The sequence below is a fragment of the Mustelus asterias genome, chromosome 16 (assembly GCF_964213995.1).
Source record: "Mustelus asterias chromosome 16, sMusAst1.hap1.1, whole genome shotgun sequence".
Classification (NCBI taxonomy): domain Eukaryota; kingdom Metazoa; phylum Chordata; class Chondrichthyes; order Carcharhiniformes; family Triakidae; genus Mustelus; species Mustelus asterias.
The window spans coordinates 19,878,363-19,892,049 of NC_135816.1; positions in this window are offsets into that span (position 1 = coordinate 19,878,363).

Sequence of the window (13,687 nt, forward strand, 5' to 3'; positions counted from 1 at the left end):
CTGCCTGGGAGGGTGATGGAGGTGGGTTGCTTCACATCCTTTAAAAAGTACCTGGATGAGCACTAGGCATGTCATAACATTCAAGGCTATGGACCAAGTGCTAGGAAATTGGATTAGGTCGTTAGGACAGAGGTTTCTCACATGCCGGTGCACACTCGATGGGCTGTAGGGCCTCTTCTGCACTGTGTGATTCTGTGATTCTGCACCTCTTGCCTATCTCCTCTCTGCTACAATCCCATCTCTAACCCCCAAAAACTCTTCTACCTTTCTTTCCTCCGTCTCTGTTGTTGTTTCAGGGTGTTGCTGCTGTGACTGTACGCACTGTCGTGCTGAAAATAATCCCTGGAAACAATGCCTTTCTGCTTCTTTTGCACTGACAGTGACATTGGTTGATGACAATCAATGTAGCAGAAAATAGCAAATTCACAAAAATGTCAGAAAAAAACTTTGTGAAATCAGAAAATCCTGTTCCTCAAATGAAGTATGAATGGAACTGCCAATTTCTATGAGAAACTGACACCGCTGTTAATCTGACAAATAGAATAAGCACATATGCATAAACAGGCCAATGTTTAGTTAGTGCTCAGGGAGTAAGTGAAACAAATTTATTCAAAGCAGTGCATGGTTTCAGGGGTTCTAAGTGATTACAAACTCACTCGGAAACCAATGTTTTGGTTGATTAAAACTATATCCTCACAAACAGAAAAACCTGTCTGCAATTATATGTCTTTTCATGCTCTGAGATATATGACAAAGCTCATTGTGCTAAACATTCTGTGGTTAAAAGGAACAGGACATGCTCTCTCCCTCATGACAATATCTCCTTCAAATTTCCATCTGTCTTTTCACAACACTGATTTTTTTTTTTTGAAAAGCTTTCACGGGATGTGGGCGTTGCCAGAATTCAGTGCCCCTCCCTCATTGGGCGGCACGATGGCACAGTGGTTCGCACTGCTGCCTCACAGCGCCAGGGACCCGAGTTCGATTCTTGGCTTAGGTCACTGTCTGTGTGCAGTTTGCACGTCCTCGCCCTATCTGCATGGGTTTCCTCCAGATGCTCCAGTTTCCTCCCACAGTCGGAAAGACGTGCTGGTTAGGTGCATTGGCCATGCTAAATTCTCCCTCAGTGTACCTGAACAGGTGCCGGAGTGTGGTGACTCGGGGATTTTCACAGTAACTTCATTGCAGCGTTAATGTAAGCCTACTTGTGACACTCATAAATAAACTTTTAAACTTTAAACTTTTAAACTCATTGCCCGTGAGAAGAGAATGGTGAGCTACTTTGTTGGACCGCTGCAGTTCATGTGGCGTAGGAACATCCACAGCGCTGTTAGGGAGGGAATTCCAGGATTTTGATCCAGCGACAGTGAAGGATCGCCGATTTCGTTCCAACCCAGGGTGGTGTGGCTTGGGGAGGAACTTGCAGGGTGGTGCTGTAATCATGCAGGGGCTGCACTTGTCCTTTGTGATGGTAGAGGTTGCAGGGTTGGAAGATGCTATTGAAGGAACCTTAACCACAAGAGAAAACGCTGGAAAATTTCGGCAGATCTGGCAGCATCTGTAATGAGAGAAAAGAGCTGACGTTTCGAGTCCAGATGACCAGCTTTGATAAAGGGTAATCTGGACTCGAAACGTCAGCTCTTTTCCCTCCTTACAGATACTGCCAGACCTGCTGAGATTTTCCAGCATTTTCTCTATTGGTTTCAGATTCCAGCATCCGCAGTAATTTGCTTTTGTTGAAGAATCCTTAATGAGTTTCTGCAGTGCATTGTGTAGAGGGTACACACTGTTGCCACTGTGGTGCAAGTATCTCAATTGCCATTACTTTAACACACTATGGGATGAGTTTCCATTGGACTGAAGAGGTGGGACCAGAGATGGATGTGCTGGCAATTTTGCACTATCGGTTAGCGCGCTGGTTAGCCAGCGTGTTCCGGTCTTGAGCAGTATTTTCATGGAGTTTGCTTTGTGGGGGAGTAGTGAAGGGTACTTGCCTGGGAGGCATGTTGTTTTATGAGGAAAGGTTGAGCAGGTTGAGCCGGTGCACACTAGAGTTCGGAAGAATGAGAGGTGCTCTTATTGGAACACCTAAAATTCTAAGCGAAAAGAGAAAATGCTGGAAAATCTCAGCAGGTCTGGCAGCATCTGTAAGGAGAGAAAAGAACTGACGTTTCGAGTCCAGATGATCCTTTGTCAAAGCTAAAAGCCATAGAAAGTGGGAGATATTTATACTGTAGGGGGAGGGAATGAAAGATGACTCATAGAAACCAGGGGAAAAGACTGCTAATGGCTGTCCGCAGAGAGAATAAAGGGTGTGAATGGCCAACCAGCAGAGAAGCTATAAGCTGTGACAAATGGAAATGTTGGGGGAGGGGGGAGGGGTGTGGGACAGAGATAGAATGTAGAAAAGGGGAAATGGGGGAGAAAAGGTAAGGGAAGGAGGATGAAGTTGGGGGAAGGAAAGAGTGGGGGGGGGGTGCGTGGGGGGGAAGAAAAATGAAAAAAGACCATAAAGAAATAAAAGGTAGAGAACAGTAAAAAATTAAATAAAATAGAATGAAAACAAAGGTGGGGAAGAGCAAATTATCTGAAGTTGTTGAATTCGATGTTGAGACTGGAAGGTTGTAAAGTGCCCAGCTGGAAGATGAGATGCTGTTCCTCCAGTTTGCGTTGAGCTTCACTGGAACATTGCAGCAGGCCAAGGACAGACATGAGGGCATGGGAGCAGGGTCGTGTGTTTTTATGGCAAGCAACCGGAAGATCAGGGTCCTGATTGCGTACAGATTCCAGAATCCGCAGTAATTTGCGTTTATCCATAGAACATAGAACATAGAACAGTACAGCACAGAACAGGCCCTTCGGCCCACGATGTTGTGCCGAGCTTTATCTGAAACCAAGATCAAGCTATCCCACTCCCTATCATCCTGGTGTGCTCCATGTGCCTATCCAATAACCGCTTAAATGTTTCTAAAGTGTCTGACTCCACTATCACTGCAGGCAGTCCATTCCACACCCCAACCACTCTCTGCGTAAAGAACCTACCTCTGATATCCGTCCTGTATCTCCCACCACGAACCCTATAGTTATGCCCCCTTGTAATAGCTCCATCCACCCGAGGAAATAGTCTTTGAACGTTCACTCTATCTATCCCCTTCATCATTTTATACACCTCTATTAAGTCTCCCCTCAGCCTCCTCCGCTCCAGAGAGAATAGCCCTAGCTCCCTCAACCTTTCCTCATATGACCTACCCTCCAAACCAGGCAGCATCCTGGTAAATCTCCTCTGCACTCCTTCCAGCGCTTCCACATCCTTCCTATAGTGAGGTGACCAGAACTGCACACAATATTCCAAATGTGGTCTCACCAAGGTCCTGTACAGTTGCAGCATAACCCCACGGCTCTTAAACTCCAACCCCCTGTTAATAAAAGCTAACACACTACAGGCCTTCTTCACAGCTCTATCCACTTGAGTGGCAACCTTTAGAGATCTGTGGATATGGACCCCAAGATCTCTCTGTTCCTCCACAGTCTTCAGAACCCTACCTTTGACCCTGTAATCCACATTTAAATCCAGTTTTAAAATTCTAAGTGGTTGGGTTAAGGGTAGATGCTGAGAGGATGTTTCCTCTCATGGAAGGAATTTAGAATCAGGGGAACACAAGTTTCAAAATAAAGGGTCTCCCATTTAATTTTGAGTTGAAGAGGATTTTTTTTCTCTCAGAGAGTCATGAATCTTTGGCATTCTCTTTGACTTGATTTGATTTGATTTAAGATTGTCACATATTTTGGGATACAGTGAAAAGTATTGTTTCTTGCGCGCTATACAGACAAAACATTTCGCTCACAGAGTACAGAGGGGAGAAGGAAAGGAGAGGGTGCAGAATGTAGTGTTACAGTCATAGTTAGGTTGCAAAGAAAGATCAGCTTAATATATGGCAGGCTCATTCAAAAATTTGGCAGCAGGAAATAAGCTGTTTTTGGGTCTATCCGAGAGAGCAGTGGAGGCTGGGTCATTGAATATATTCAACACTGGGTTAGACAAATTTGTGATCTACAAGGGAGTCAAAGGTTATGGGGGTGCAGGCAGGAAAGTGGAGTTGAGGCTACAATCAGATCAGCACTATCTTATGGAGTGGCAGAGGAGGCTCATAAGGCTGAAAAGCCTTCTTCTCTTTTTTTAATTTTCTTTTGTCAGTGGCTAGTCAATTTATCAATTAAAGTAGCTTTCAAGACGACTCATCAGATGTTGCCTGGAATTTTCCAGATGACAGGTTAGGTCCCCAACACCTCCCCCTCACCCTCCTCCCGTCCCCTCTCCCCATTGAAGTCTAACCGATGAATGAAGGTCTTCTCCTGACAGCAGATTCCTTTCCACAGTGATGCCCTGGAAGCTGTGATCATACTTTATTTTTAACTCTCTGTAGTCTGCAGAAGGAGCTTCCTCCTCTCCAAGTGGAACTGCTGGCTGCCCAGAGCCTTGGGTCCTCTGATTGGCTTTCCCAAAATGTGTGGCCCATCCACTGGTTTTAATTGGTTGAGAGTAGACTATTAATTGGCCGGTTTCTTCAAAATCTCCCTCAGGGTCTCGCTGCCGAAATTCCCAGATTGCTGCATTCCATCTTCATTTTATTGAGACCATTTTGCATACTTTCTTAATATAACCAATGATGAAGGGTAAGTGAATTTACATCACATTTCTGAAGTCCATAACTGACTGCAGTTCTAGTTTTGTGCTTTACCTGACTCATTGTTTAAATTGCAGCCCGAATCTTAGCCCATGCCACCAACCAGCTCTAACCTCTCAGTTCCCTGTCATACTTTCTAATGGAGTAATCAGAACGAAACAAGTCACAGATCGGAAACTTCAAATGGTTGACACTTTATATAAGAATGATAAGGACCAAATATTGGAGATGGTAAAGTATGTGCAAAACACAGATAGGACCAATTAGTCCAAAACGTAGCTGTCACTGCGCGCGGAACAAGAGAAGTAGGTTGTGCCAGAGACTGCATCGATGGCAAACTCTGCCTTAACTTAACACTTCAATCCTGTTGAACAAGTGGACTGAATATAAAAGAAGAAGAATGGTGATCCTTCTGGGATGGAGCATTGAAGATGATGTGGAATTTGTAGTTTGAACAGTTTGAAAAGTAAAGGCACAATCAGTGAAAGGTCTGAGGCGTATGAAGTAGAAATGTGGACCGAGATCTTTTGAGTTAGAGCAAGCATACAATCCAGAGAAGCAGTAGGTGAGCAATGTTCATACCAAACACCAAACACCACCTAATACCGAGTGACCACTTGAAGGATCTACTAACTAATGGGTAGAAATTGAAAATTGTGAAGTACAGTACATTTTTCCTGCAAGCAATGGACAGGATGCTTTTTTTTAAAAAAAAGAAGCAAGATTTGCTTTTATATAGTGCTTTTCACCACCTCTGGCTGTATCAAGGCGGCACAGTGGTTAGCACTGTTGCCTCACAGCGCCAGGGATCTGGGTTCGATTCCCGGCTTGGGTCACTGTCTGTGCGGAGTCTGCAGGTTCTCCTCATGTCTGGTGGGTTTCCTCCGGGTGCTCTGGTTTCCTCACACAGTCTGAAAGAAGAGCTGGTTAGGTGCTAAATTCTCCCTCAGTGTACCCGAACAGGTGCCGGAGTATGGTGACTCGGGGAGTTTCATAGTAACTTAATTGCAGTGTTAATGTAAGCCTATTTTTGACACTAATAAACAAACCTTTTAAAACAAAGCACCTTACAACCAATGAAATACTTTTGAAGTGCAGTCACTGTTGCAATGTAGAAATTTCAGCTGCCAATTTGCATACAGCAAGCTTGCACTAAACAGCAACATCATAAAGAGCAAGCTGCTACTTGTGCCAACAAACTGAGCAGCTCAAGCATATTTCATATCAATTCCTTTCCATTATGCTCACCTTCACCTCACCTCAACCTCTGAACACAATCTCATTATCTCCCAACTCTACTGCTCCAATAATCTCCTCCATTACCTTGCTCACGTCTAATCTCTATACACTCCAATGTGCTGCATATACCCTGTCCTAAACAAGGCTCCTTTCCCGCTCTTTCCAACAGAAACAACAACTTATGATTAAATAGTGCCTGAATTCCCTTATTAACCCACATTAACCTAGCCAAGCAATATGCCGAGCTGTCAGGATAGTGGTAAATCCTCACTGGATTTTGTGTCTGTAAAGATATTGTTAGGTAAAGGAATATTGGGAAAATGAATCATCTTCATGTGTTTGTATTGAGATCTTTCCAACCTTTTTGTCTGGTGTACTATAGGTCATTTTTCTTGCTAATAAATATTTAATTGTTAAATGTTAAATGTTCATCAGCAGACTCCTGTGAATTTGTTCAGTAACTTTCTTCCTCGGTTTCCAAAAAAGAGTTAAGATCTACCAAGCGAGGTTTCACTCCAGGATCTGACTTGTCTAATATTAACATCAGCTGGGATCATAACATAGAATTTGTTTTATTTTGTCATTGATCTACAGGTGTAGAGTTGGAAATCAATTGATCTATACGGTGGGATCTTCCTGTCCCATCTGCCAGTGACTACAGCGCTTCTGTAGTCAATGGACTTTTGGCTGGTTTACCACATACGCCATGGTGAGTCTGGAAAATCCAAGACATAATCTTCATCACTGTGTCATTATAACCAGAGATACGGGCTGGAATTTTCCAGTCCCGCTGCAGTGAATAGAGATTTGGCTGAGCGGCAAGTTCTCCATTCTTATTGGCAGCTGTAGTAGCACATGCGAGACTGGAGAATTCTGGTCTAGAGATCTAGTTATTTGATCAATGACTTATATGGGGGCAGATTCAAACCCCTTTCCTATGGAGCCTGTCCCATGTCCTGGAAACAGAGAGCAGAATTCTCCCATTTTTAGACTAACTCCTGTGGTGGGGATGGGAATGTGGAGTGTTTGCCACTGTGGAGTTTGGTAGGAAAACAAGCCAAATCCTATGGCCCATTTCTCATTAATTATGCTTCCACATGTTTTTATTCAGTGATGGGGCATGTCTGAATGGCACAGAGTCACTGTTATGTTCAGGTGCCATACTGAAAAGGTGCCCTATATCACTGACCCACTATTGAAGGAAGAAGTTGGACCTCCTCAAAATGTAGATAGATCTCTGGAAACATTCTGACACCAGAAGACAGAACCCCCCGAGAACACTGAACTTGGAAGGTCCACCTACAGATACTTCCATTCCTTCACCTCCCCCAACACTGCGCCCCCCCCCCCCCCCCCCCCCACCTGACTGCTGTGGTGTTCCAGGGTCCAGGGTTGTGGACAGCCTCCATCCCGAACTCTGGAGGCAGCCCCAGACATTGTTCAGATGAATGCCGCATTGTTCCAAACATATTTCATGCCGGTGTGTTTTTCCACAGACATTACAGAGAATCTGACGTGGGGGCGGGGAGAGTGGGGCTTCTTCTGCATCTCATTAGCAGGGTGCAAATGAGGTACCAGAGGAAGATTCTGCTGTCACTTCGCACCAGCCTGAAACCGAGTTTTGGGCCTCCTTCCACATTCCCCCACGTCTGCCATTGAACCTGCCGATGGGGGCTTGGGAGAATTGCACCCATTGTCACTGTGCCATGCAGATATATGTGAACATCACTCTACAGAAGCCTTTGTCACAAAGTCTTAGTGGCCAAGGAACAGAGATTGTTGTGAGGTCAATGACTCAGCAGTAATTTGTATGGGATAAGATATTCCATGTCTTTTAAAATCACTGTGCCCCTAGTAAGTACAGAATGGATTTCTACTCTTAAGGAAAGACTTTGTAATGGTTTGTGGCAGTGTCTCAAGTGTTCGTGGCCTAAATTCAAATATAAAGAAATGGCTGTTGTATGTTATTTTGCTTGTATCAGAATAGTTTTATAAAGCAGGATACTGCACTGCCCACTCAATTGCATTTGCATTGTGTAGCATGGTGGCACAGTGGTTAGGGTAGCACAGTGGCACAGTGGTTAGCACTGCTGCCTCACAGCGCCAGGGACACAGGTTCAATTCCTGGCTTTGTTCACTGTCTGTGCGGAGACAGTTTTCCCCGTGTCTGCGTGGGTTTCCTCCGGGTGCTCCGGTTTCCTCCCACAGTCCGAAAGATGTGGTGATTAAGTGCATTGGCTGTGCTAAATTCTCCCTCAGTGTACCCGAACAGGCGTCGGAGTGTGGCGACTAAGGGATTTTCACAGTAACTTCATTGCAGTGTTAACGTAAGCCTACTTGTGACACTAATAAATAAACTTTAACTTAAACTAAGACTGAAGCTAAGGAATCATGCCTCTTAACTGGGTGGTTCTCATGGTCTTGGTAAAAATGTCTTCCTTGCTCCATTATTTTGGGATATATTGAACTGCCTCAGGTCCGCATACTGGAGCTGATGACCACACCCTGCTATGAGCTTTTAACGTTATGATTGGCAGAATCCCAAATAAGATGAAGCATGCAGGTTTTTTAAAAAAGATTTTTCTTTCTACTCATTATTTTATAGCTCAGTTCTGAATCCCTTTTCTAAATTTACAACTCTGACATATTCATAGGAACATAGGACTTGCAAGACAACAAAGGCCATCATTCATCTAGTTTGTCTCCTACTATCCTGGCAGTTCTGTGACACAATAATAATTACTACGTTTAAGTTTATTTATTGGTGTCACAAGTAGGCTTACATCAACACTGCAATGAAGTTACTTTGTGTTGGAGGGAATGAACAAACTGAATTCTCCGAGATCATGTAGAACTTCAACAAAATAGCTTTATTCAACATGCATGAGGAAGAGCAGAACCCGTGGTTGTAACTACAGCTTTGCTTCTGAGCTACTCTACTGATCATCGGTTCTTACATATTCTTATACTCTTTCGCGTTACAAAGTGCTATATTTCGATTAGGTCATCAGATTGTTACTTTGAATTGGTTACAGTTCTGTTTTTGATTACATTATGCGGATCCATTGTCTTGGGTGCTTCAGCTTTAATTCCTCACTGGACATCTCCCGTCCACCTGTTTATAATATCAAGGCACTGTGTTTGTCAACCTGATTTCGATGGGATGCTGATTGTCCCATCTCCTGGATATTTGATTAAGTTTTCAGGGGCACAATGGTTCCTTGAGACCTTTTGGAGCCTTGATAATTGATATCAATTCTCATGTGGTTGTTGTAACCTTTGAACGATATCACCTGGGGTGTGATTGTTTTAGTACCGTCTGAGATATAGTTATTTGCATTTTGTCCTGTCTCCCTGCAGTGAGTGTGAATATTACAGTGCTCTCCTTCTGCAACCCACATTCCCTGGGTTTTGCCCTACTACATTACCCATAGTGTCCCTGGATGTATAGGTTAGAGGGATTAGCGGGGAAAATATGTGGGGTTGTGGGATGGGGCCTGGTGTGGAATTATTGTCGGTGCAGACTCGATGGGCCGAATGGCCTCCTTCTGCACTGGAGGGGTTTTATGATTTCTATGATTTACACTCTGAAAATCCACTAGTTGCCACACTCTGGCGCCTATTCATCTACACTAAGGGAGAATTTAGCATGGCCAATGCATCTAACCAGCATATCTTTCAGATTGTGGGAGGAAACTGGAGCACCCGGAGGAAACCCATACAGACATGGGGAGAATGTGCAAACTCCACACAGACAGTGACCAAGCCAGGAATTGAACCTGCTAACCACTGTGCCACTATGCCGCCCATGCAGTGTTTCGAGAAGGCAACTCACCACCACAATCTCAATTAGGGATGGGCAACAAACGCTGGGCTTGCCAGAGATGTCCACATCAGAATGAAAGAATTTTTCCAAAGAGGAATATGGATTCAAGGCTGTGAGGAAATAAGCTGGCTATCACTTCAGCGCAGGCCGGAAGGATTTTTGCTTGTGCTGCCTTTCACAAGAGTCAGTGAACTCAGTCTGCCCATGCAGACGGATGTTAAAGATCCCACAACACTTCTTGGTGAGGAGTAAGGAATTTTCCTTTTGCCCTTGCCAACATTCTTTCATTCTTGACTATGGGACAACACTATCTGAAAAATGTGCTGCTGTGTTTACCTTCATAGAGAGAGCCACTGTTCTTCAGAAAGTAATTTGCATTTGGGGATTTCCTGGAGACAAAATAAGGTGTTATATAAATGAAAAGTCTTTTTTTTAAGTGCACAATTTCAGCACCTAATCTGGACTGACAGCAAATTGGAGAAGCGAAGCAGTGCTACTTAAACTGAGGCCCTGTCTGCATGTCGAGTTAGATTTTGAAGTGTCGGTGGCATTATTGGAGTCGAGAGCTCCTGGTGTCCTGCCAACATTCCAGCCTCAATTAACCACCCTCAAAAATAAACATAATTCGGTGATCGTGCTTCTCACTTGCTTTTTGTGTGCACAATTGCTTGTTGTGCTTTGTCTGTGTGGCAGCAATGGCTGCACTTGAATAGCAATTCATTGGCTTCAAAGCTCTTGGAGATATTCTGACAATGTGATGAAATTTAAGATAAGTGGCACGCTCTTTCTGTTGAATGTGTTTAAACTTGTCTGAGTGCTTCTCTGTGTGTGGAGTGCGGTGCAGTCTACAGTGGCTCCTCGATAGAACCTGGAATGCCGTCTTCATCTCTGTCTCGGTTGAAAGTTAATTGCTAATGTACTTAAAGCTACTTGGCACTTATCGAATATTATCATTCCTCAGTGTTCCGGGTGATGTGTGGAAAGTTGAGTAAAATCTGGTATGTATATAAACAGATATTGTGAGTTGAGGAGATCAGTGAACAGAGGATACCTGATAGCTGATAAGGTAATAAAGATGAAATGATGCATCGCAAGAGTGAAACCTGCTTAGTTTGTTCAATCGCTGAACTGCCCATGATTCGCTGTGTTTGTCCAGAGATTCCAATCTTTCCTCCCTTAACTATAACTTACATGAGCTTTCTCCTGAACAGCCTGGATACCCCTTTTTGTCTGGAATAAATAATTGTCTGTGTGTGTTTTAGTTTATTTATTAGTGTCACAAGTAGGCTTACATTAACACTGCAATGAAGTTACTGTGAAAATCACCCTAGTCGCCACACTCCGACGCCTGTTCGGGTACACTGAGTGAGAACTTAGCACGACCAATGATCCAAAGACCACGTCTTTCAGGCTGTGGGAGGAAACTGAAGCACCCGGAGGAAACCCACGCAGACAACATGCAGACTCCACACAGACAGTGACCCAAGCTGGGAATCGAACTTGGGTCCCTGGCGCTGTGAGGCAGCAGTGCTAACCACTGTGCCACCATGCTGACAACCCAGAGGTACTGGGTCAGGACGCCCATCTATGTTCTACTGCTTTGTCCCCCTTTTTAATCCTTGCATGAGTTTTTAACCCAGTTTCCTTTCTCTTTTTAACCATCCCTCTATGAAAACACACTTTGCACTTAGTGATACGTTGGTAAACAGCGAAGATGTCAAATCCACTCATTGCATTCCAATCCCTGAAACAGCCTGGGATGCCACTGCAGCCAGGTGCAGGTTGCGAAGGCTCTCTGAATTCTGGGAGCCGGAGGCAGCCAGCTGAAAACTGAACAGAGGGAAAAAAAACAATTCCCTGGAGGCTGAGCAGCTTCCCATTTCCTTTCCTGTCTTTTAATTTAAGATTTTTTTTGTGCTGAAGAATACTGTCGATGTGGGAACAACAAGCGCCTGTCAAGCATCGAATGCAAATATTTACCTGGTATCAGAGGTGCAACATCGATCTGAAGCTCTGACATTGTTATAGAAGCTACAGCAGAATGTACAGAAGGAGCCCATTTGGGACACTGTTCCTGTACTGGACCTTTTGAAAGAGTTATTCAGATATGCTCTTCTCACATAGTCCTGCGTTAACAATGTACAACAATATCATTAAATAACATGGGTGTGCATTGGAAGTGGGATTTTAAAAAAATTCAGAATCTATTGCAGCCACTCCAAGGACTGCAATTTCTCGAGAAATCTCAATGTGTAGTGATACCATAAATGTTCAGAGAATCCCAACAGTGCAGAAGGAGGCCATTCGGCTCATCGAGCCTGCACCGACAACAATCCCAGCCAGCCCCTATCCCCGTAATACTACATATTTACCCTCCTAATCCCCCTGACACAATTCAGCATGGCCAATGCACCAAACCAGCACGTCTTTCAGACTGTGGGAAAAAACCAGAGTAACCGGAGGAAACCCACACGGACATGGGGAGAACATGTGAACTCCACACAGACAGTGACCCAAGGCCGGAATTGAACCCGGGTCCCTGGAGATGTGAGGCAGCAGTGCCACCATGCCGCCAATTAAATATCATTGAAGAAGCATAGCTACGTTTGGCAGTGTGGCAGAGATTGCATTGAAAGCTCCAGCATCTGTGTTGCAGAATACCAGAATATAAAATCAAGCTTGCCATCCCATACAATCAGTTGGTAACCTCGCAGTGCACAAGAGTGAATTGCAGAGCAAAGGGCAGACAGTCCTTCAAAGAGGGAGAATGGTATCTCCCAATAACCAACTATAGAACCTCACTAGAAGTGGCTTGAAGCAACTATCCACCATTTTGGACAGGGGAAGGTATGTACTGGAACTTTCAGAAAATAAAGTAAATAACCTTGCAAGCAGACAAAAACATTCAGCAAACAGGTGAAATTGCATTTTGCAATAACAAAAATGAGATTGTATCCCAAGCTGTTTAGGGTGGCACGGTGGCACAGTGGTTAGCACTGCTGCCTCACAGCTCCAGGGACCTGAGTTCAATTCCCAGCTTAGGTCACTGTCTGTGTGGAGTTTGCACATTCTCCCCGTGTCCGTGTGGGTTTCCTCTAGGTGCTCTGGTTTGCTCCCACAATCCAAAGATGTCCGGGTTAGGTTGATTGGCCTTACTGAATTGCGCCTAAGTGTCCCGGGATGCGGGGATTAGCGGGGTAAATATGTGGGGTTACGGGGATAGGGCCTGGGTGGGATTGTTGTTGGTGCAGACTCGATGGGCCAAATGGCCTCCTTCTGCACTGTAGGGATTCTATGTAAAGGTTATCTCTTGCATTTGACTTCTCTAGTTAGAGAGGAGGAGTGTGATATTTGGCTACAGTAAGCATATTGAGAGGGGAATTACTGGAGGGACTGGCATCCTTGAAGATGGATAAATCACCAGGACCAGGTGGATTGTATCCCAGGCTGTTGAAGGAGGTGAGGGAGGAAGGAGAGGATGCTCTGAAAATCATTTTCCAACCCTCACTAGATACAGGTGAGATCCCAGAGGATTGGAGGTCTGCAACTTTTGTCCCATTATTTAAAAAGGGTGAGGGGGAAAGATCAGAAAAGTGCTGTAACCTGCAAGGCTACAGACCAGGTGCTCGAAAGTGGGATTAAATTGAGCGGCTAGTTTCTTCTTTTTTTTTGGGCTGGTGCTCACACAATGGGCTGAATGTTTAGTGTTTTTTAGTTTATTTATTAGTGTTACAAATAGGCTTACATTAACACTGCAATGAAGTTACTATGAAAATCCCCTAGTCATCACACTCTGGTGCCTGTTTGGGTACACTGAGGGAGAACTTAACATGGCCAATGTACCTAACCTGCACGTCTTTCAGACTGTGGAAGGAAAGCGGAATACCTGGTGGAAACCCACGCAGACACGGGGAGAACGTGCACTCTCCGCACAGAC